Raw genomic sequence first — 24,108 nt, 5'->3', positions numbered from 1 at the left:
TGTCTGTCACTGTGACTCGAATCCGGTGGTATGACTGTGGATTCGAATTTTGCTTTCTGATATGAGAGCTTTATCTAGAAGAAGAAATCTTTTCTTTGGAATCATGGAAACTTGAGTTTAACTTTCTACTTTTACATTTTTTGAGTGCTCACTACCTGTTAGCACCATGCTAAGCCCTCTATATAATTCTTACGATAGCCCTGTGAGTTGACTTGCCCAAGATCCCTAAGAGGTATGTGTTGGCCTAGAGAGGATGGCATAACAGCAAAGAGCTGGGCTCCGGAGTGGGACTGGCTGGGGCGGAGTCCCTGCCCTGCTCACCAGCTGTGTGACCACGAGCAAGCTCCTTCCTCTCTCTGGGCCCCAGTTTTCATGTCTGTAAATGGAAAGACTGAGAGCCAAAGGGCCTTACCCAAATTGGGCAGTGTGTCAGGGCACATGGATGACCTGAAGCCGTAAAGGCCCTATTTCCTCTTATCATTGGCAGCATTAATATGATTTTATTTATTTTAAAAATTTGCAATTGTGATAAAATACAGGTAATATAAAAATTATCATCTGAGCAATTTTTAAGTGTACAGTTCATTGGTGTTACATTCACACTGTTACGCAATCAGTCTCCAGAATGCTCTTCATTTTGCAAAACTGAAACTCTATGCTCATTAAACTGCAACTCCCCGTTCCCCTCCCCCCCAGCCCCTGGTGGCAACCATTCTGCTTTCTGTCTCTATGAATTTGACTACTTCAGATACCTCGTATAAATGAAATAATACAATATTTGTTTTTTTGTGATGGCTTATTTCATTCAGCATGATGTCCCCAAGTTTTATGCATGTTGTAGCATGTGTCAGAATTTCCTCCCTTTTTAAAAATTTTCTTTGTTTTTTTTGCTGAGGAAGATTAGCTCTGAGCTAACATCTGTGCCAATCTTCCTCTTTTTTATTATTTTTTTTGTATGTGGGACACCTCCACAGTGTGGCTGGTGAGTGGAGTAGGTCCATGCCTGGGATCTGAACCCATGAACCTGGGCTGCCAAAGTGGAGCGTGCAGAACTTTAACCACTCACTCAGCCACTGGGCTGGGCCCAGAATTTCCTTCCTTTGTGAGGCTGAATACTATTCCGTTGTATGTATATTCCACATTTTGCTCATCCATTTGTCAGTTGATGGACACATGGGTTGCTTCCGTGTTTTGGGGTTATGAATAATGCTGCTATGAACATGGGTGTACAACTATCTCTTTGAGATCTGCTTTCAATTCTTTTGAATATATAGCTAGAAATAGAATTGCTGGATCATATAGTAATTCTATTTGCAATTTTTTGAGGAACTACCATACTGTTTTCCATAGCGGCTGAACCATTTTGCATTCCCACCAACAGTGTACAAGTGTTGCAATTTCTCCACATTCTCACCAACACTTATTATTTTCTCTCTCTCTCTCTCTTTTTTCTTTTAAAGATTGGCACCTGAGCTAACAACTATTGCCAATATATTTTTTTCCCCTGCTTTTTCTCCTGAAATCCCCCCAGTATATAGTTGTATATTTTAGTTGTGGGTCCTTCTAGTTGTGGCATGTGGGATGCCGCCTCAGCATGGCTTGATGAGCAGTGCCATGTCCGCGCCCAGGATCCAAACCAGCGAAACCCTGGGCTGCCGAAGCAGAGCATGTGAACTTAACCACTCGGCCAAGGGGCCGGCCCCTATTTTCTCTTTTTTTTGATAGTCATCATCCTGATGGGCATGGGGTGGTATCTCACTGCAGTTTTCACTTGCAGTTCCCTAATAACTAGTGATGTTGCCTATCTTCTCATGTGCCTGTTGGCCATTTGTAACACATCTTCTTTGCAGAAATGCCTATTCAAGTCCTTTGCCCATTTTTTAACAGGGTTCTTTATTTTTTCGTTGTTGAGTTGTGGGAGTTCTTGATGTATGATTTTACTTATCTGAATTTCTTGCAATCAAGTCAAATTTATCTGATTCAGAAAATAACGAAGCCTATATTTCTCCAAGTGTCATGAAACAAATTCACACTTGCTGTACATAGATTATTGCATTTGATCTTCACAACAATCTCTGAAGAAGCTACTAATGTCCCCTTCACTTCACAGAGGTGGAGACTGAGACCACCAGGAATCATTGTTCCTGACGAGGGTCTCAGGTCAGAACTGGCAAAGCCATCAGGGCTGAGGGCCAGTGGGTAGAGTCCAGATGCTGAGCTCTAAAATTGCCTGTCTGCGCTTGGTCTCTGCTGAGATCCCCGGGTGAGTTCTCATTGTCTGAATGATATGCTCTGGAAAGCCTGGTGGTCCAGGCTTTGACATCACCTTGATCTTTCTGTCCTTTGCACAGAGGCACTTTGATTTGACCAAGTTTATGAGCCTTGACTTAGAGCTGACCTGGGGCTAGGGACTGGGAATTAGAGATTCATTCATTCGTTCCACAAACATTTGCTGAGCACCTACCAGTTTTCAGACGTTAAACCTGATTCTCAGGATTCCGAGATAAACCAGACCCAGTTCTTCTCAAGTGACTCACATTCAGTGGGGGAGAGAACAGATAGATGGTTAATTTTATGTGTCAACTTGCCTGGGCCATGGGGTGCCCAGACATTTGGCCAAACATTATTCTGGGTGCATCTGTGAGGGTGTTTCTGGATGTGACTAACATTTGAATCAGTAGCCCGAGTAAAGCAGGTTTGCCCTCCCAAATGTGGGTGGGCCTCACCCAACCAGTTGAAGGCCTGAATAGAACAAAATGGTTGACTAAGAGGGAACTCCTCCTGCCTGACTGCCTTTGAGTGAGATATCGTTTTTTCCTGCTTTTGGACTTGAATTGAAATGTTAGCTCTTCCTAGATCTTGAGCCCGCTGGCTTTCAGACTAGACTTACACCATTGGCTCTTCTGGGTCTCTAGCTTGCTGACTGTAAATCTGGGGCTTCTCAGCTTGTATAACCATGTGAGCAAATTCCTTACAATAAATCTATATATCCTATATTTATGTGTTACCTACCTATCAATCTATCATCTATCTATCTATGTATCTATCTATGTATGTATGTATCTATCATCTATTTATCTACGTATATATCTATGTATTTATGTTATCTATCTATGTATGTTTGTATGTATCTATCATCCATCTATATATGTATGTATGTATGTGTCTATCATCTATCTACGTATCTATGTATCTATGTATCTATGCATGTATGTATGTATGTATTTATCATCTATCTATGTATCTATTTATGTATCTATGTATCTATCATCATTCATCTATGTATCTTTGTATCTATGTATCTATCCATCTATTATCTATCAATCATCTATCTGTGTATGTATCTATGTATCTGTCTACCTATCTATCTGTCTACGTGTCCACCTCCTGTTGGTTCTGTTTCTCTCGAGAACCCTGACTAACACTGCACAGTCACAAAGTAGAGTGATGAGCACAGAGGCAGAGGTCTGAGGGCTCCATCATGAAGACTTGACCAAGATGGAATGCAGGCCTTTGATCCCATTTCTTGGGAGTCCTTGGGGCTCATGAACCCCTCCCTGGCATCAGAGTGGTCTAAAGGACAGCACTGCCCTGGCCTGGCAAATTCCAGGGGCCATAGCTTCTACAGGGTCCAAAGCTTTGAGGGGTATTGGCAGACATACTGACTCATTCAGTCAGCAAACACGCATGGAGCACCCTTTGTGGGATGGGTCATGTTCTAGGAATACAGTCGTGAAGACTGCAGATGTACAAGTCCCTCCTCTTACGGGGCCTATGGTGTAGCAGGGATGGGAGAGCAGACCATTAGGAAACAGTGGTAAGTTGTGTGAAGACGATCAATTAGGCATTGCATTGGCTTCTTGAGGCAGTAACGTTGGATGAGAAGCACATTCCAGGCATAGGGAAGAGCTAGAGCAAAGCTGGCCCAGAAAGAGGGGTGATGGGGCTGGGCCTAGTGAGCACCATGGGGTGCTCTAAGGTGAGACTGGACGTCTCACCCAACAGGTAGGGCCCGTAGCCTGAGGAAAAGAGCTTATTTAGATTTATTACAAGTGGGAAGAAAATTCTTTGGAGGGTCCTGAGTAGGGGAGCACTGTGATATGGCTCATAATGGAACACCACGCCCCTTTGTTGCAGCTGTCCAGATGAGAGCTGATGGTGGCCTGGACTGGGGTGGTGGCAGAGAGGAGGACAGGCATCACTGGGTGGGGTATATTTTGGAGGCAGAGGTGTGAGGAATTGCTGATGAATGTTGGGGAAGGGGTACCAAAGAAGGATTGGATTCACTGAAGATGTCCTGAGCTCCTAGGAAGTGGTGATCCCACCACCTCTGAGGTCAGCAGAGGCCCCAGCCTGGGGTCAGCAATGGCACCTGTCACTGAGAGGTCAAAGTGGATAGGTTTTGAGTTGAGTCCTTTCCTGGCCACTCCCTTCAATCCATCTGAGCATTGGGCTAAAACCCTCAAACCTCCTCCTTGCGTGTCTCAACAGTGGGACCAGAGCCGTCTCTGGACACATGTTGGATCACTGAGGAGACATGGGTCTCTCGTCCGCTTCTCTTGTCCTGTGTTCAGGCCTGCCTACCCTTCAGGGCACCCCTGCCACTCAGGGCAGGAATGCTCCTCAATTCCTGGGCCTCTCAGGCGCTGGGAAGAGGTCGCTGCATGCCCCCGGGTGAGCGTGGGCAGGTGGAGAGCTGCCCACTGGACGCAGTCTTCCCCCAGCGTGCCAGGCTCCTCCCAGCCGGGCCCTGATCTACTGCTCTCCTACCTGGAGGGGCCTTCCTCCTCTTCTGAGGACGAACCTGCTCATCCTCGGAGCCTCGCCTGACAGCCCCTCCCACCCCAGGCCTCTCCTGCATGTGCCCACAGCCTCCTGGTTAAAGCTAATTGTCCCCCTACTTGAGGGCATGGGTCACGAGCAGGTGAATTCCTTGAGGGCGGGGACTACGTCTCATTTTTATTTCCAGCCCCCAGCGCATGGGGCTCAGTCACTGTTTGGATTGAAAGAGCAAAACAAATCCATCGTGGCCACAGAGCAGTGGCTGGGAGAGAAACTTGCTCTTTCCAGAAATGTCCAGCTTCTCTTCCATAAACCATACTTCATGCACCAGCAGAACAGCGATAATGACTCCAGCTTTATCTTCATTTCTGTGATTAGGGAGACGTAGTTTTGAGTTAAGCTTGTTAATGAGGTGCTGTGACTGTTACCTGAATAAAAGACCAAAATTTGCTTGAACTTAGGCAATAAGTATTTTACTTTTACGACATGTCTGGCGTTATGTTAAAGGTGGAATCCATCAGACGTCCTGTGCTGCAGTCTCAGCGTTGGGCTGAAATTCAGATGTGCTCACACTAACGGGCAGGAGTCTGGAAGCTTTAATCACAGCTTGTGGTTCAGCCTGATTGACAGTGTTTCCATTTTTTAAAGCGACTGTTTTTCATATGGAATAAATGACTCCCCTTTCATTTTTCTCCTGTAATAGGAAAGGTTCTCATTGCGGAGGGAAATCTCTACAAGCAGCCTGTTAAGTAGTAAATGTTACTGCTGTGCCTGAACGGAGTTATCATCCACGGGAAGCGTCAGCTGATAAGGTGTACAACACAGAGTAGGTCGTCCCACCTGCTGAGCTTGGAGGCAATTCCTTCATCATCTGGGGAGATGTGCATTCAACATCATCGTCCTTCCTCTCCTCCAAATGCAACCTTGGTTTGCACGGTAGTTGGGCCTATTCTGGATGTCGGCTCTGGAAATTCCACTCCATCTACTCTGAGTGAAAACGGACTTGGTTGGGAGAATCTCAGGATGTGTGGCTGAATCCAGCCTCAGAAATAAAGCCAGGCAGCAGGACCAGAGCTGGCCTGGGGTGCTGTTCCAAGCCGGGAGTCTTTGCTCTGTGTCACTTATTCATGCTTCTCTCTTTGCTGTTCTGTCTTGCTGTAGTCCAGCTTTCTCAGTTTCCCAGTTCTCGTGGTGGGACGTGGTCACCTCTACCAGCTCCCAAGGGTCCATGCTACAGCCCAGCCATCTAGAGAGAGTCTGCCCTCTTCCCCGAATGCAGCATCCCTCCCCAGACCAGTCCACTGTAAGCAGGGGGTAGGTCACACTTTAACATGGAACTTTGGCTGCAACTCTATGGATGGGGTGAGGAAGGATGAATTTCTAGAAAAGCAATAGTAGGAAGATAACCCAAGAGATGTCCATTGCATTGCTAGCAAGAGCCCAGATTCACCCCACAAATGGATAGCAAGCTCAGGGACTCCCGCCATCTTGTAATTCAAGTTCTGACATTGAAGCCCATAAATACCTACAAATGAAAAGGGGCTGTGAAGGACAGAGAGCGTGTATTTCTGATTCCATGTGGAGCTGTGACCAGATCTGAGTCCCGCACACTCACCACCTCATTCTCAGAGCTTGTGCTGTTGATTTAGTCTTGGGGGCATCACTCCTCGACCCAAACCAGGTTTCCTTTCCCCTCTTTGGCCCGGCTCCTCACTAAGTAATATCCACAATATACCAGGGGCTTGCAGCCACAGTGATGAAGCTGCTGCCCCTCGAAAACATTGCTTCTCTACATTATCTCTCAGCCTCCCAACAACCCCATCTTCTAGATGTGGACTTGAGGCTCACAGAGGTTGAGCAATTTGCTAAGGTCATATTGATAGGAAGAAGGGAACTGGGACTGGCTCTCACACATTTCTAGCTCTACAGCCTTTATTTATTTCATAACACTACACTAGTCCCTCCACACAACAACACATCTCAAGACCAGGGTGTCAGCAAGAGAAAACAGGGAAACAATGGACAAGAAAATGGGCCCGTAATTTCTACATTCGAAAAAGGATGTAGAAATGCACGGGTGGACCCGACGTCTGCTGGATTCTTAGTTGCTGTGGCCTCAGGTTGGCTTAGAACTGTGTTCCATAACTGCGGAAGCTCATAGTCCTCTTCTGGATGGGGTGGATTTCCAGGGGGCTTTTGGGCCCATTTTCCCCTTGTCACTCAGGTTCTGTGGCCCATGGGTGCTTTCTACGTGGGACATAGCATTGACCCAGACATGAAAACACATTCCTTTTCTTAGGTAACATCCTGAGCCTAAGTAAAACACATCCACACAAAGTTTTCCACTATTGCGAACATAGTAATCTTCCCGGAGGATGTGGAGGTGGGCTGAAGACGGGTTTCTACCCGTCTACACAGTCAGTCTAAGGTTTGACATTAGTCACTCCCATACTTACATTATCTTATGGTCATCACATCCAGGGACATTTCCACTCACTCCTCACCCCATAGAGTCCCCTCACCACTCGCCATCTGCAGAACTCCCCTCTCTCCCTCTCCTACCTTTTCTTGAGTGTCAGGGTAAAACACGCGGTCTTCTCATTTTCTAATGCTAATAGCTGCTAGATGCAAACCGGCTCACTATTCTGAGCCTATCTTATAGTCCCTGGGTGGAACCAGAGCCTCTGCTCGTGGAAAGCCCCCTCCCCTCTCTGCCCTGGGGCCGCTCTCTCCATTCTCCCCAGGTCTAGCATCCTCTGTCCACCTGGAGCTGAAGCCGCTCACATCAGTACCTGCTGTTGGAAGTCATCTTTCTCTGACAGCACTAGCTTGGCCCTCCTGCCTGAAGCCTCCAGAAGCAGCCATCCCTGAGGAGAGAGAGAAGGCATTTCCTCCAGGTGGAGCAGCCAAGAAGAAAAGGTGAGGTGGCAGGACTGAGCGCGGGTGTCCAAGGAGCTGTGGGGAGCAGGGCAGAGCGCACTGTGTCGGGGAAGAGAGATGGAAGACGACGCAGGGCTCTGCCAGCCTGGGAGAGGGCTCCAAGGTCCACGAGGGGGACAGCGGGGGGGCTTGTCTTTATCTGTTCGGCCTCTAGTAGAAGGTAGGTGCTGGTCCTTAAGCATTTCTGTGACTCAGCCCTAAGCATAGTGTCTGCCTCATGGAGGCAAATGGTAAAGATATGCTGAAGGAACAAGTAAGCAGAGGAACAGATTTTGTCAACTGTGAAAGGGACTTAAGGTGTTAGACAGTAGGTGGGTCCAAGAGGCCGTTTTATAATCCCTGAAGTCCCACTCTGTAGCATTTACCTTAGGATCAGCTCCAGGTTCAGAAAGGCCAGGCCATGCTGCCCACCAGACAGTCCCTGGGGGCCGTAGTTGACTGAGTCCATGGGGTCTGGACTGGTGAGGCCACCAGCCTGCAGGCCCCCTGCGGGAGGAGCGAGCCTGCATTGGTCATCCTTGTATCCCTGGTCCCAGCTCATGCAAGGCTTCAGGAGCTGTGAGGTGTGCCCAGAAGGAAACCCTCCGAAATAGAGATGATTGTGGCCACAAAGTGGCGCCATTGTTCCAGCCAAAGACCTCAGAACAGACTGGGCAGACCGTGTCGCTTGGAACTTTGAACTGAATCCAAACTCCTCCAACATATCTGTCAGGCTCTAATCTCAGTGCAGTGATATATTCTAATCCCATAACAAGGGGATTAACACCACCACTGTAGCCAATTTGAATTGAGAAAATCTGTTTCAGGAGCGAATTCTGAGGCGATTCCTTCCCCAGCCGGCCAAGAAGGGCCGGCATGTCGGTAGGAGCGGGTTCTGCACCAACTGGCGAGCCGGCTTGTAGGCTGAGCTGCTCACGCCGCTCGGGCGGTGCCCACTTACAGAGCCGCACTCCAGCCCCCGCGCGCCATCTTGGTGGCTGTCACAAAGGCAGCTGGAGACAGACAGAACAAGGGTCCCCAAGCTAAATTCCCCTCACTCCTCCCCTGTGCACCAAGCTCTTGGTGTGGGACGCCTCTCTGCGCTTCGCCCCATGTTCACATCTTACCCTTTCTTCAAGGTCCAGGTCCCAAAGAGGCTGTTGGCGTGCCTCCTGCCCCAAAGGGTAAGACCCTCTCTGGAAGCTTCTTCTGCAAGCTCTTCTGATTTAATGGGAACTGACAGATAGGAGAGACCCACCATTTTCTGTACCTGTTTTTACTTGACTCCTCATGGAGGGGGTGATTCCCTTGAGGCCCAACTCCACACCTTGAGCTTGTAGCGTTTCCTGCACGCGGGGAGCACCTGGTAGTTATTTGTGGCTGTTGAACAGCAAGTGGAACACGCTGCCGTATTTAAAGGGCCGGAGGTGTTTAATAGCAGAGCCAGAAAAGCAGAGTTCTGTGAGGTGTTTCTCTTGTTCTCAGAGAGCTGTAGGTTGTGACCCAACAGTGACTTTGTGAAAATCAAGATAAGAATAGACGCATTTACCGAGTGCCTGCTAGATAGTAGTCACGGTGTTCTGCATTCACACATGGACTTCATTTAGTTTCCCCAACAGCCCCAGGAGGCAGCATTTCCGCTTTCCACGTGGGGGAAAGTGAGGCTCAGGAAGTTAAGTAACACACTTGAGTGTCTAAGTTAGTGCTGGCCAAGCTCTGCGGGGTTGACGGTGGGGTTGGAAAACCCAACCTGTTTTCCTGGACCCCTGTCCGTAGGTCCCAGGCCCACAGTCCCTTTGAGACTCATAGGGACTCATGTGCTGGGGCCATGATGGCTACACTTAATCCGCTCTGACTCTCGAGGGCATGGAGGCAGCGTGGCTGGGGCAGTGGCCTGGTGGATGGCCAGAAGCAGCGCATCTTGGGTACATTGGTTGCAGTGAATCCCTCCAATTGTCCTCCAGTAAGAACCAGAGGAGGCCCGAGGCACAATGTATTTGCCCAGGAGGACATGTGCAAACAAGGCGCTGCCATGGCCTGTTTGTTTTGATCTGGGGGTCACCTGGGGGACTTCCCTGCCCCCAAATAGCCCCCTCTCTGGCGTGTTGTGGGACCCTGAATCTCACCATTAGTTCTCATTTCCTTTACGTTTATAGTGTTTTTCAGCCTCTCAACATCCTCCATGATCTATCAAACCTGGCAAATGATGAGTTGAGGGCCACGTGGGAGGAGGAGGGGTGCCTGGAGGTGGCAGGGAGTTGGGGCCAGACTTGACTGTTCCCTTCTGCTTTCGTGACTGGGATGAGGCCAGCAGGCAGGCAGGAAGGCAGAAAGCCACCGATGCAGAGAATCCAGCTTTTGGATTTGGACCACAAAGACTTGAGGACCCTGCTTTTCACCTGTTCTCTGTACCCTGGCTCCCTGAGGCTGCCGTTCCTGCAGCTGGAGTCCCAGATGCTGTGGTCTGTTAAGCAAGCACAGCAGGTATTGCTAGCGAGAAGCGATGCAGGAGGAAAGACAAGTCTGCAGCAGAATCTTCACTCAGCTGAAGATGCTGCAATGGAAATGCATTTTCTGGGCAAATGAAGTCTCTGGCTTGTCACTGAGTGTTTCCTTGGTGAGAAAAAAGCTAAAAGGGCCTACTTGGCTGCCTGCAGGAACAGTAGGAAGCCCCCAGTTGGTCTCTGTTGCTGGAAATTCCCTCTGCAGAGGATAAGGCCTTTCATCCTACTACTAAAAGTTAAGCTAAGGCTGCAAACCCTTGGGAGAGTAAATTCCTGATCCTTTTCTCCCGAGAGTCCACTGCTATGGAGGAGAGCCTCGAAATGTGAGGACCCTGAGCAGATGGGGACAGTAGGCAGGTGTGGCAAGGCAGGCCGAGGCATCAGGGACGCTCTTGCACTTTGTAGGTTTCATGAGTGTCCCGTGGGTTGGCCTCCTTTGCGTGGATCTGAAGTATGTGCGTGTGACGACTCAGCTGCAGCCTTGCTTGTTTAGTAGCTTTCCGGGTTCCTTTCCTAGGGTGGCTCCAAACTTGGCTGGCTTTCTTTGGCTTCAGAAAGTCACGTAGACTTTCTCTGAACTGGGCTGTGATAGGCTGGATAATGGTCCTCAGAGATATGCAGGCCCTAATCCCTGAACCTGTGAATGTTCCCCTCTGTGGAGAAAGGGTCTTCGCAGATGTGATTAAGTTAAGGGTCTTGAGATGGGGAGATTATCCTGGATTGTCCAGGTGGCCCCTGAATGTAATATCGAGTTTCCCTAGAAGAGGAATGGAGAGGAAGACTTGGCTACCGACAGAAGAGAGGAAGGCTGTGGGACAGAAGCAGAAGGAAGCAGAGTCAGAGTGAGAAGATACCGGCTTTGCAGATGGAGGAAGGTCCCATGAGTCAAGGAATGCAGCTGCAGAGGCAGGAAAAGGCAAGGGATTATCCCCTAGAGCCTCTGGAGGGAATGTGGCCCTGCTGACACCTTGGTTTGGCTAATGAAACCATCTTGGACTTCCAGAACTGTAGAAGAAATGTGTGTGGTTTAAGCCACCAAGTTTGTGGCAATTTGTTACAGCAGCTATAAAAACCTCATACATGGGCTAAGGGGAGAATTTTCATCCATGGGACCCTGCCCTCTAAGGAGCTTTCAATTTAGGAGGTGAGAGGAGACCCACAGGAATCTTTGAATGCTGACTGTGCACCATATTGTTTCCCGTCCCCTTCAGTTAGCAGGGGCGTGGAGCAGCGGGAGCAAATGGGTTTGGGCTCAGAGGCCCCAGTCCAAGCCTGGTGCTGCCGTTGATCATCTGATGGACCCTGAGAGCATTGCTTGAACTCTGGAATGCCAGTGGCCACATTGTAGAGTGGAGCTACGAGTGCAGGCTGCTGTGAATGTTAAATGAAATCAGGGCTGTCATGATGTCATGGCCAGCTCGGTGCCTGGTCCATTAACCTTCAATCCCTCATCCTTCTCTCCACAGAGTCGCCCAGTACCAGTGTTCTGAGTACCTGGGGAGGTGATCGTGAATTAGTAAAAATTCTGAATTCTACGGTTTTTTTGGGGGAAAAAACTCCTCATTTCACATATGGGGAAACTGAGGCTCAGAGAAATTATGAAACCTGCTGGGGTCACACTACAAGTCAGAGCCTGGCTGTAACTTTGGCCCCGCCAGCCTCTTGTGGGGACACCTGTGCTCCTTTCCTATGCTGTCAGTCACCAAACCCTGACTAGCTCTTGGCCTCTATCCGTCCTCCCTCCTGTTGGTGGAAGGAGACAAGCTGGGGATTAGGCACACATAGAGAAACTAAAAGAAGATTGTTCTTCCGTGAGCGTGGCGTGGGCTTCACTGGCACGAGGTGAGTGGACTCTGGAGTTTTAGTGAAGTAACCCGCTGGAGTGTAGGAATAATGGCATTTAAAAGCAGAGCCCTGAGGAGGCTGGAAGAACAAAGTCTCCATTTTCCTTGACTACAGATGAGTTCCTTTATGTGGATAAAAACACCTAACCCGGAAGGATCCAGAGTGGTGTGTGTAGCGTACATGTGTGCATGCACGTGACCAAGGAGGTGTGGGTGAGCATGTGTGTGCAACGTCTGTGTGAGCTGGCATGTGTACTGTGTCCTCTGTTACCTTGGACTAGGCAGCCTTGAAAGCAGAGCCTGAGACAAGGGTTTGTGTGCAGGAAGTTTATTTCGGTAAGTGATTCCAGGGGACGGGAGAGGGGGACTGAAAGAAGTGAGAGAAAGCAGGTGGGCAAGCCAGTCCAAGGGCATGCATCAAGCTGGTCACTGCTGCCAACACGGGCTCAAGCCTGCTCACACCCTCCCTGGAGCTGTCCTGGACGCGCCCAGAGTGGTCCACCTGAGGGGCGGGAGAGGAGTCCTTATCGGGCAGTGTCAACAGCCTTTGCCATTCTTGCCTGGCTCATGCTTCAGAGTGGTGACTACGTCACAATGGGTGGTTCACAGGGCAGGCAGAGAAGTCTGGGGCAGGAGAGAGACACGCAGCTAGGGAGTCAGTGCTTGCAGCTGGCGGCTGCCGTGATGGGCGGAGTGAAAAAGGAGGCAAAGAGGATGTGAGATGAGGCACAGGAGGTGTCTGATGGCTCCTCCTACCAGAATGTTCTCTTTTGTTGGTGTTGGAACCTCAATCCTGTATTGTTGGTAAAAGCATCTTCCACACATTGCAGACCACAGGTAGAGACCTGATGGGTTTTGTCCAAGCTTAGGGAGCTATTCAGAATGTTTCTTACATAACTGATGCATCAAAGGAGTGACATTGGGCAAGGATCTCGGATGCGTCATACGCTGTGCCAGAAGAAAGCACGAGGAGATGAATATAACATGAGTTCCTGTTCTTAAGAAGATGTCACAGCAGAGCGAGGGGGCTGGCTTGTGACAATCTGATGGGGGTTAAAATTTCAGCTTCTCAACTATTGACTGTGTGGACCTGGGAGCGCTGCCCCGCTTGTCCGAGCCTCAGTTTCCTCTTTGGCGAGATGGGAATAATGATAACCTCTCCAGAGGTATGAAATAAGAATTAAATGACACAATGAATGTAAAGTGCTTAGCCCAGGCCCTGGCACAATATACACACTAAAAATGGTGGTGACAAGAAGCTTACCTTCAAGGGGGAAGATATCAATACATAGATGATTCCAGTGCTTGTGCTAAGTGCTACCCACGTCAGAGGGACGCAGAGTGAGGGCAGAGTAAAGGCTTCCTGGAGCAGGCTATGTAAAGACAAGTAGTTGATACAACAACTCACAAAAAGATGAAATAACGTGGATTTTTTAATATAAAATTTAGTCAAGTCAATTGAGAAACCATTAGATCCATAGCAAGTTCAGAAGTCTGAATGCTTAAGATATACACCAAGAGGTTATGTGAGAGAAGGTGTAAGATAACAAACCAATATGCCTTGTTTCTAGGCAGGAGGAGATGATACTCCAAAGATGGCAACTCTCTTCCAATTATTTTCTAAATTCGACAATTCACATTCATTGTTAGTGTGAGGCTCGTTGCTACTCCATTATCAGAGAGAAATTTGGCAAAATGTCCCTATCACACCTTTTGACCTAGCAACTCCACTTTTAGGAATGTATCCTTCAGCAATACTGAAATGAGCTCGAACATGTCCAAGGTTCATTGCAATAGTTTTGTGAGTAGAAAACTGGAAACCGTGTAACGGTCCTTCGATGGGGAACGATGGCATCAGATTATGGGCTACAATTTAAAGGCAAACGAGACTGCTGTCAGCGTGCACGTGTTGGCAGGGAGGTTTCCTAAGGCGTTAAGTCACAGGATAATATGTGGAGTATGATTCCAATTACGTAGAAAACAGTACGTGTATGTGAGTGAAGAAATGAGCCTGGAAGCTCACCAGTTACCCTGGGAATTGGGGCAAGATTAAAGAGGGACTTAATTTTTTTCAAATGAAGGAATATTATGTTTGTTAATGTAAAAAAAAGGTGAAAAGGAATAACAGGTACATCTTCTTTATAGAAAGGTCCCAATATAGTTTCGATATATAATTGTTCAAAATTTGATTCTTAAGTGACTCTACTAATTTGGGGAAAATAGCATAGTCATCAAGTAAAAGCCTAAATGAAGGTATTCATTTCTATTTTTCTTGACTTACGACTCAGTATTTAAAATATAGCTCTTTGTCATGGTCATCGAATATCGATTTTTCTGTTTTCTTATACTTTTAGATTGATTTCCCTATTCATGTAAAAATCAACGTTTGGGTGACTTCTTAAAGTTTTACGTTCTTTAACGTTCCTTGATCTGTTATAATTTTTTCCTTTTTACGTCGATAATGCTTGAGGATGCTCTTGATTTTCACATTTCACTTTATGTCCTGCTGTACTGTGTGAATTTGTTAGTGACCTCTCAGCTATGCCACGGCATCTCTGAGTCTTTGTCTTAGCTGATGAGCTTGCACTCAGATTTGGGGGTGTTGATGCAGATTGCTTCGCCCTAGTTCTCCCAGAGTCCCTGGGCAGTCTCACGGTTGCAGCTGGGTGGGCATTCAGGGCCTCCCTCCCACCTCACCTTCCCTTCTTTTTACCATCTGTAGGGTCACGCCCTTCCTGGGGGCCCTGCTGGAGAACCTTGAGTCTTGTGCAACCTGAGGGAAGAAGCTGAGAGCTTTGGAGTCTTCCAGGGAGCCCCCGAGACAAGCAAGGCTTTCTCTTCTTGTATCAACAGCATTATTGTGATGGGCCATCCTGGTTTTGATCTCTTCTCCAGGAAGGGGGTAGGTGGGAAGGAGAGAAGGCCCAGAGAGGAAGAGCAGACCTCCTCTGCCACAGCTTATGGCAATGTAAAGTAAAGATGAGCAGGAGGTTGCCAGACTGAAGAGGGGGTGGGTGGTCCAGGCCAAGAAGAAGGTCAGAGAGAAGGAACAATAGGCGGTGGGCTTGAGCAAGCCAGGGCCCCTTCTCCCCCCACCTCCACCTGCCTCAGCAAACGCCTCGGTGTACACCTGTCGGGGCCACCTTGTCAACGGTTGTAGATCTCGACTTCACAGGGTTTCTCTCTTTGCCTCAGGTCCTTCATCTATAAAATGGGGCTAATGCTAGTGTATGTCTCACTGGATTATTGGGGGATTTGATGAATTAACATTTGTAAAGTGCTTAAAGAGGGGCCTGGGGAGCTGGGAGGGCGGTAGAGTGTATGTATTATTATTATGAACAATCTGTGGCCTTTATTTATTTATTTTTTTTGCCATTTCCTTACACGTGAGTTACCTGTTTTTAAATTTTTTTAGAAAATGTTCTTTTCAGTTCATGGAGAGAAAAGAACCTGTCAACTCTGTACGTTTAAACAACAAAGTGGTTTTATTTCAGAAACGGTCACTATTATCCTGTCCCGGCCAAAGCTTTCTGGCAGTTGTTTTTCAATTGGGTTCATCTGATCCAGTAAAAGGTTGACCGGCCTCTGAGTACATGTTCTTTTTGCTGGTTTTTCCTTTCATTGGAGACTCAATGGTGCCTGGCTATCAGTGGGCCTCGGAGTGGCCCCATGTAACCTGTTGAAAAAAACTAGATTTAGTACAGAGGGAGGCTGTCCCCACAATGTCCAGCCTCCTGCTTCCGTGGGCTCTGGGCGGGCCTGGCTGAGTAAGACAGTGGAGGGTAGCCTGCCAGCAGGGTGTGCTGGTAAACTGGCTGGGGTGGAGGAGAGGTGTGGGGTAGATGGGGCGGGGGTGGGGGGGTGGGAGCTGTGATTTGTAGCATTGCTGATTGCGGTGCGTAAGCTCCCACCATGGCTGATTTCACTCTGCCTACATGGGGTCCCTGAACAGAGTTCGGGGGAAGGGATGAGCATAATCAGCTCCTGCAAGCTGGTGCAAGCCAGCTCAGGCCACCAGCACCTGCCAGGGAAGGACCTGGATGGGACAGAAGAAACCAGACTCCTATAGCAAAGGGCCTGGGTCGGGATGTTCTTGTGGGGCTGTCTTTCCGAGCAGTGGATGTTGGAGGAGTCAGAAGAGAATTAGCATTTGCTGGGCATCTCCTGAGTTGGTTCCGAGCTAGGTGCTTTGCAGACATTATCTCATTTGATCTTCGTAATGACATTGTGAGTCAGCTAACTTCAACCCCATTTTCATATGAGGAGACAGAGCCTCAGAGCTGTTAAGTAACTTGCCCAAGGTGACACAGTGGCAGAGCAGAGATTGAAACCAGTACCAGTGAAAGCATAACGACCCCTGGGGTTGAAAGCAGTGGAGAATAGCTCTAATGAAAAAAATTGCAGGTCATTCTCTAGGGATGAATCCATTTTAACTTCGCTCCATCACTCGGACATAAAAATCATGGATTTAAGGCCCGGGAGGAGCCTTTATTTAACTCAACCCCTCATCAAACAGATGAGGTAAGTGAGCTAGAGCTGCTTTATTTCAGCATGAAATAGGGACACCACGAGCACGTGTGTGCAACAGTTAGGAAGGTGCTCCGTGCTCTTGGAAGGGAGAGGCGATCTTACTTTCCCGGGCCCCTGCCCTCAAGGACAAGAGGCAAGGGCATCGGTGCCCTGTCTCTGGGGAAACAGTGATTCCTGGAACCAGGATTGAAATGAACCGATGGGAGGAGGTGCATCCTTTCTTCTCTATGAGGCCTTCCACGTGGGCTCCTGGGACCTGGACTGACACCCGAGGAGAGGGACACTGCCTAGGGATGCTGATGATGTCACACCTGCGGGCAGGCCATTCACCGGAGCACGTTCCCAGGCCCGCATCCGAGGAAGGCTGCCTTTGCGAACAGTCCCCCGCATTGCAGTCCGTCCTGGTTTGGCCGACACGTCTGTGCAGAGGGCGTGGGGAAGATTCCAGCCCTCATCTCGCATTTCAGCCTGTGTTTGTTAGGGAGGAACTGAAGGGGGACCTTTCAAACCTGCTGTCCGTCTGCTTTGATGCCCTCTGCGAATGTGACGGACCAGTCCTCGGGTCAGATGGCCCATGTTACCAGGCTCAGGGTCACCATGCCTTCGAGGGCCTGCAGGCGCATCCCTGTCGCGTCCTGGGTCCAAGGGCAGCGGGCTCCCTGTCTCTGCCTGTGGCCCGTGTGCAAGCTCCCCTGGGCAGAGCCTGCCCCCTCACCCTCCCCCCAACGCCGTGTTCTCTCCACTCCAGGGGGTTAAGTGGGCGAGATCATTCTAATGGTGGAGGCATAAAATAGGGGCTCAGTGAAGATGAATAGAATTAGCTTTTCCTCCCATAGTGCCTTTTGGGGGGTTTTGCACATACCCCTATGAAATCTGTGTCATGCTCTCTGGTTTATTTACTCCATTCTTTTAGGCATTTATCAACAGGAATTTATGTGCCAGGACGCGGCTGAATTCTTAAAGATCTTGGAGGTGGGGCTCTTCCCTCCTCACTTGCCTCCCCACGACCCTGCCTCTCGGCTGGTTACACAAGAGTACTCAGTACAGAGTTATGTGTGTCCTGGTCTTCTGGGGTCCCGTCGGGTTAACCCTGTCCTCCCAGGGTGGCCTCAAGCTCCGAGTTACAGGCTCAGAATCTGTGGTGCCAGGTTGTGTGTAGTTCGCTCCTCACCCACTGCAGACATTAGATTTGACTGTGAATCTCTAGTATTTCAAAAGATTCAGGCTTAATGACCCAGCTCTGGCTCATGTCCATAAAAGTCAGGGAACCTTAGCGAAGACAGAGGCAGGGCAGGCTGGGAGATCCATGGAGAAATGGGGCTCAGAGCAGCACAGGAAGAGGGAAGTTGGGAGGGGGGAGGACTGGCCACCTCTGTCCTGGTTGCCCGGAGTCTGAGCTAACACAGAGCAAGGGGGCAGGCGAGCCAGGCCTCAGCAATGGAGGGACCTCCCTGTCTCCCGCCAGAACAGGGAGCGGGGCTTTGCGTGGAGCCAGAGTCATTTCTGTTCCAGTGAAAGGGTGACTTGTCCAAGTGGAAAGGAGGGAATTACCAATGTGTGAAGCCCTCGGTTTCTTGAGGCAGAACCTCCGGGAAACAGCTGCTTGGGGAACCCTCGCAGCCCAGGCTGGTCTGAGGAGGGCCAGGCTCCAGGGCCCGCAGACCTGAGTTCAGACTCTGGCCTGGCCACCCTGTGGCTTTATGACCGCGGGTAAACTCGTCACCTCTCTGACTGCCAGTTTCCTTTTCTTTAAACTGGGAGCAGGAACACCTTTCTGGGGCTGTTGTGAGGACTACACAGGGGCTGTTTTTGAAAGGCCTGGCACAGAGCAGAACTTTGATAAATGCTGATCCTCCTTTTCTCATCCTTAATTAACGTTTATTTCTGTGCTAACTGGTCTCCAAAGATGGCGCCCAGTGAGCCGGCCACCTGACGTCCACACCTTGCGTCTGGGCTGGCTGTGGCTAGCTCTCGACCAGCAGAGGCAGTGGTAGTGGTGCTATGTGATTCCCAACGCCAGGTTACCAGAAGCGAAGCCTCGCAGCTTCCCCTGGGCCTCCTGGAGGTTGGGCTCTCGGGGATCGGCCTCTCAGAACCCAGCTGCCATCATTACGTGGAGAGGGCATGTGCAGTCGCTCTGGTCCACAGCGCCAGCTGAGCTCCTAGGCAGCCGCCAGCACCGACTGCCAGCCATGTGAGCGAGCCGTCTTGGACATTCTGCCCAGTCAAGACTTCAGAGGGCTCCAACCCATGCACTGTGTGAGACCCCAAGTGAGAGCCCTTCAGTCGCCGTAGAACCAAGATAATAATTATATACAATATATAATATTACTATATATATATATGTATATATATATATATATATATATGGTTTTGTTTGGAGCACTATGTTTTGCTTTGGTTTGTTTAGGAACTATCTAGATCCAACCTTGTCATGTGGAAATTCCATCATGACTGACTTGTTTCTTTGGGTTGGATAGTAGGCCATCTGGAATTCCCCTTTTAGGATGCGGTGTCCATCTCTCCCGGGGTTTTACTGGGGTTCGGGTCCAGCATAGTCTGAAGGGGAGGGGAGGGGCTGGGCAGAGAGGACAGCTTGGGGATTCTGAAGCCGGGCTCTGGGGGTCCAGAAAGCAGCTCAAGTGCCGGACTCAGTTCTCAGGCTCAAGGAGGCCTCGGCTTCTACAGGGTGAGCGCCTGTGGTGAGCCTGTGCTCCTGGGGGAGCAGAGGCCACTACACCCGTCTTATAGATGAGTGCATGGAGGCTCAGAGACGTGAAGATGTGACTTCACCGGAGGCCACAGAGCCAATGAGAGCAGGGCCAGGCTTTGTGCTTATTTCTGCCTGATTCTGAAGCTGGGTCTCTTTAAGCTGAGAATTAAGCGTTTTCTGGGGTGAGTTCTTTCCCCATCCTGAGAGCTGCCGTTTGGCACCAGAGACCTGCCACTCATGTTTAGGGGGTGGAGGAGTGGCAGTTTCCCCTAAAGGGCCATAATCAGGGCTTGCCTATCCACTCAGAGGCCTGTGGTTCCAGAGCAAAGTCAAAGGTCTTCCCTCAGCTAAACCTCCAACCCGAGCCCAGGTCACTGTTTTGCCTGGAACCCCAATTTCCAGGGAGGCAGACTAGGGGTCTGTGTCTAGCAGGGGCAGGTGCCCGCGGGGGCTGGGTGGGGGCCTGACTGCTGCCTGACTATGCTGGGCCTCTGTCTACTGCCTTTACACGCGGCCACTGCTGTCACCAGAATCCCGTGCATGTTCGAGCCTCTTCGCCAACAGGGGAAATGGACTTGGAGAGGCTTAAGGTGGGAAGCGTCTGGGCGCCTCCTCTCCCCGAGACAGGAACACATTTCCCTGCTCGCAGCCTCGGCCTGCCTACTTTATCTCCGAGGAACTAAGAAGATGTGCTTCGGCCCAGACAGCTTTCAACCGCAGCCCGCTGTCCGAGGGCCTGTCAAACCCTCCCTGCCTGCCTGCCTGGCTCTCTGCAGAGACAGCATCTCCCTTGGGTCCAGGAACAACCTCCTTCTCCACAGCCACACCCATGGGCTGCCTCAGGCTCAGGAGAGCTGTTGGTCACCGTCGGCAGAGGGAAGGGCCTGGCTCCCCCAATGGCAGTGTGGGACCCTACCCTTGTGATGGGCTCTCACGTGGGGAGGGGAGTTGAGGGTTACTATGGAACAGCCCCTCATGGGGGCAGGCACGGTTCCAGGCCCTTTGCTAACACCGCTTCCTCTAATTCTCATGACAAGTCTATAAGTTGATGGTATTATCCCCATTTATAGGTTAGGAAACTGAGGCTCAGAGATGGTAAGTGACTAAGGTTCTCTTCAGTCATTCATTCATTCACAACTATTACCACCTTAGTTTGGGTTCCCTTGAAGCAGAGCCTGATGCAGGGGTTTGGGCACATGTGCCCTCGGGAGAATCACATAAGCAAGTGGGGATGCAGGACAGGCAGGGAAAGGGCTGAGCAAGGGCAAGGTTTCAGGGGCAGTATTGTCTGGGGCTAAAGCACTGAGGGGGCTCCGGAGTGTAAATAGCATCACAGAGTTGCCCCACCCTGAGACAGGGGTGCTGTGCTCTTGGACCTCTTTATCAGCCAGTCACAGCCCCGCTGAGGTTGGTGATGTCACCTCCCGGAGTCTCTGGGTGAGGCGGTTCCTGTCAGCCAAAGACCATTCTGGAGATGGTCACCTGTGTAAGCTCTTGGCACCAGCTCTTGCAGCAGGAGCCGGGAGCAGGTGTAACTGACACTCCAGGGTGACCAGCCATCTTGATTGCCCAGGACTGAGGGTTCCCGGGATGCAGGATTTCAGTGCTAAAACCTGGAAAGCCCTGGGCAGTCCAGCACTAGCTGTCCACCCTACCTGGCAGTAAAGGGGATCCGAGTCGGGTACCAACCTGGTCTACTACTTTGACTGAGGGTCTAGAGGTATGAAAACTCCTCTTGGTAATGGGGACGTGGTGGCCAGTGGTGAAAAGACATGGTCCCTGCCCTCAGGAGCCCAGAGTCCAGCTGGGGAGACCTGCAAAAATGACAATGGCTGCACTGAGTGGAAGGAAGCATGGGGGATGCAGAGAAGGGACCCTCTGCTAGCTCGGAGGGGCGGAGCATGGGGAGGAGGACAGGGGAGGTGATACCCAGTAAGGATCTGACAGGTAAGACGACTTAGCCAGGCGAAGAAGTTGGGAGAGCAGGGGAAGAGGAGATTGTAATTTGGGAAATTGCAGATGTAAAAGATAGAAACCCAACTCAACTGCAGAAAAAATATGAGATGTCCAAGGTGGACATCATGTGTTAGTTACCTAATGGTGAGAAACAAATGACCACAACACTCACTGGCTGAAAATAACAAACACTGATTATCTCACAATTTCCGAGGGTCAGGATCTTGGGAGTGGCGTAGCTGGGTGGTTCTGGCTCGGAGTCTCTCATGAGATTTTAGACAAGACATTGGCCGGCATCTGAAGTCTGGACTAGGGCTGGAAGAGCCACTTCCCAGACGGCTCACTCACATGGCTGTGGGCAAAGGCCTTCATTTCCTCTCCGGCTGCTGGCAGGATGGCTCGGTTCCTCACCACGTGGACCTTTCTGTAGGGAGGCTTGAATGTCCTCTGACACGGCAGCCCGCTTCTCCGAGAGCAAGTCACCCAAGAGAGGGCAAGATGGAAGCCACAATGCCTTTAAGACCTGCCCTCAAAGTCCCGCTCTGTGTTTTCTACCCCATTCTATCCGTTAGAAGGAGTCGCTAAATCCAGCCCACGCACAAGGAGAGGGGAATTCGAGTCCGTCTGTGGAGGGAGCAGTGTCAAATTTGTGGGCATATTTGTGGACACCACAGCGGGTTTGACTGGATCCAGGGATGAAAACGAGCTCTGGCATTCTCTCTCAATCTCCCTCTCTCTCCTGCTTCCTTTTCTGCTTCAGCTCCTCCAGCTAATGATCTCTCCACATTGGCGGCAGGAGGAGACGATGGTTTCTGGCAGCCCCTGGTGTACATTATTTCAACTCCCTGACCAACAAGGTAAGACCCACTTCTCTTCATTTAATAAATCACAAGAGAAGACCCCGATTGCCTTATGTGGATCACTTGGCCGTACCTGGACCAATTTATTTCCAAGGGAAAGCCGTTCTCTGGTTGGCTGGCCTGAGTCACATGTCCCTTCTTGTGTCTAGAAAGAAAGAGTGTTGTGATCATTGGTTCACGTGATAATGCTGAGGGCGGAAAGCTCCCCCTAGACCACGATTTCTGTTCAATGTGATGGAGGCAAAGGGGACAACTCCTGTAAACTGACAGGTAAGGAAAGAATGTTGTCCATCCTGGCCAGCCAATCTGTGTTGGGGGTTAGAGCGTTGGTTGGAGGTGAGGGAGCTGGAGGCCGCAGTAAAAGACGAGGCTAACGAGGGGCCGAGGGTGTGATGTAGGGGGCCTCCCACGCCACGTCAGGGGCCGATATCTGTGCTGAAGCAAAGGGCATTAGAACGAGTGCATGACGTGATCGCGTCTCTTTGTAGAAAGATTACCCTGGCGGTAATGTAGAGTCTGGATCAGAGGAGCCCGACTAGAGACAAGAATGCTGGCTCAGAAACCATTTTAGTGATACAGTCGAAAAAAATCATTTTAACAAGGATTTTAAATGTCATGACACATTCCACACATGGTGGAATTGTAGTAACTCTTGTTCGGTGACCGGGAGATTACTGGGCAGGCGAACTTTCTATCCCTTTTCACCAGGGTCTTTGTTAGAAATGCCTTGGCTACCTCTGTCCCTCATTTACTCAGTGAATGTTTGTGAGGCACTTAGATGAGGCCATGGTTAAGCCAAAGGAATGAATTTCTAATGATAAACTATCAGGTATCTTGGCAGGTTGATGGGGAAGATATTTTTCGGTAAGAAGAATAACTATCCCTTTGTTCTATGTTCAAAACTACTTCATCCCATGACAATTCAATGTGAGGACCTCTGCTTTTCATGTGTTTTTTGATTTCATCCTCACAGCACTTACCGGTTATGCTCTCCTGCATGAGCACCAAGGACCTGGCCACGTGAGTGTGACCATCAGACCCTGGCAGGGGTCAACACCGGTCATAGGCCTGCAGAGCTGGGCCGAAGAGCAACGCCGATCACAGCAGGAACAGCAGTTTTAGAAGCTCCAGGCGCTAAGTGTTCTACACGTGTTATCTTCCTTGACTCTCCGAGCAGCTCTGGAAGGTAGGTACCATTACTGTCATCATTTTGCAGCTGAGCAAACTGAGGCTCAAAGACGTTGAGTAAATCGCTCCAGGTCACAACTGAGAAAGCGGTGGTTTTGAACGTGGGTGATGTGGCTTCTACTCTCCGCTCTCTCTGCTCTGCTGTGTGGACTTTCATGAACACGCCGCGACCCAAGCCAAGACCAGGAGCCTCTGGGTGGGCGGCCCGGGCATCTCCGTGTACTCTGTGGAGCTGGCAGGTGGGTACTATTGTGGACTCGCCCTGGGAACGATTTGTTCTCCGTGAATCTCCAGCAAGGTCAGGATTTCAGCTGCCACTGCTCTGGGAAACATCTTACAGGAAACAGCAAAGAAAAGCTTGGCCAAAAAATGCAGCATATTAGAGCAGGAGAATATATAGAAGCCCCCTTCTCCACAGGGAGCGCATTCTAAGACCCCCCATGGGTGCCTGAAACACAGATAATACCAAACCCCATGTATACTGCACGTCTTTTCCTGGACAGTCATGCAGTCGCTTAACGACAGAGGTTTGTTCTGGGTAACGCGTTGTTAGGTGACTTCGTCATTGTGCGAACATCATAGTGTGTACTTACACACACCTAGGTGCTATGGCCTCTACACACCTAGGCCGTTTGGTACCAATCTTCCGAGACCCCCATCGAATATGTGGGCTGTCCTTGACTGCAGCGTTGTTACATGGCTCGTGACTGTGCATACATATCTATGATAAAGTTTAATTTATAAATTAGGCACGGTGAAAGATTAAGAGCAATAACTAATAATCAAATGGAGCAATTATAACAAGATACTGT

At 49.8% G+C, this 24,108-nt stretch overlaps 2 long non-coding RNA genes across 2 annotated transcripts in view; both read left to right on the top strand.

The window, feature by feature from the left end:
* The window catches only part of LOC111768429 (uncharacterized), an 81,150-nt gene extending 75,266 nt beyond the window's left edge, over positions 1-5,884 (top strand). Inside the window, exon 4 of the long non-coding RNA XR_002800801.2 lies at positions 5,486-5,884. This is a non-coding gene — a long non-coding RNA (uncharacterized lncRNA). The remainder of the gene's footprint in view (positions 1-5,485) is intronic.
* A 16,122-nt stretch (positions 5,885-22,006) lies between these two features.
* Positions 22,007-23,294, top strand: LOC138918262 (uncharacterized). Its single transcript, XR_011427377.1, has 3 exons — positions 22,007-22,105; positions 22,258-22,378; positions 23,082-23,294. It is a non-coding gene; the product is annotated as an uncharacterized lncRNA (long non-coding RNA).
* The last annotated feature ends 814 nt before the right edge of the window (positions 23,295-24,108 follow it).

The sequence above is a fragment of the Equus caballus genome, chromosome 16 (genome assembly GCF_041296265.1).
Source record: "Equus caballus isolate H_3958 breed thoroughbred chromosome 16, TB-T2T, whole genome shotgun sequence".
NCBI classification, from domain to species: domain Eukaryota; kingdom Metazoa; phylum Chordata; class Mammalia; order Perissodactyla; family Equidae; genus Equus; species Equus caballus.
Note: the sequence above shows the minus strand (reverse complement) of the source record. Positions and strands in the feature narration are given on the sequence as shown.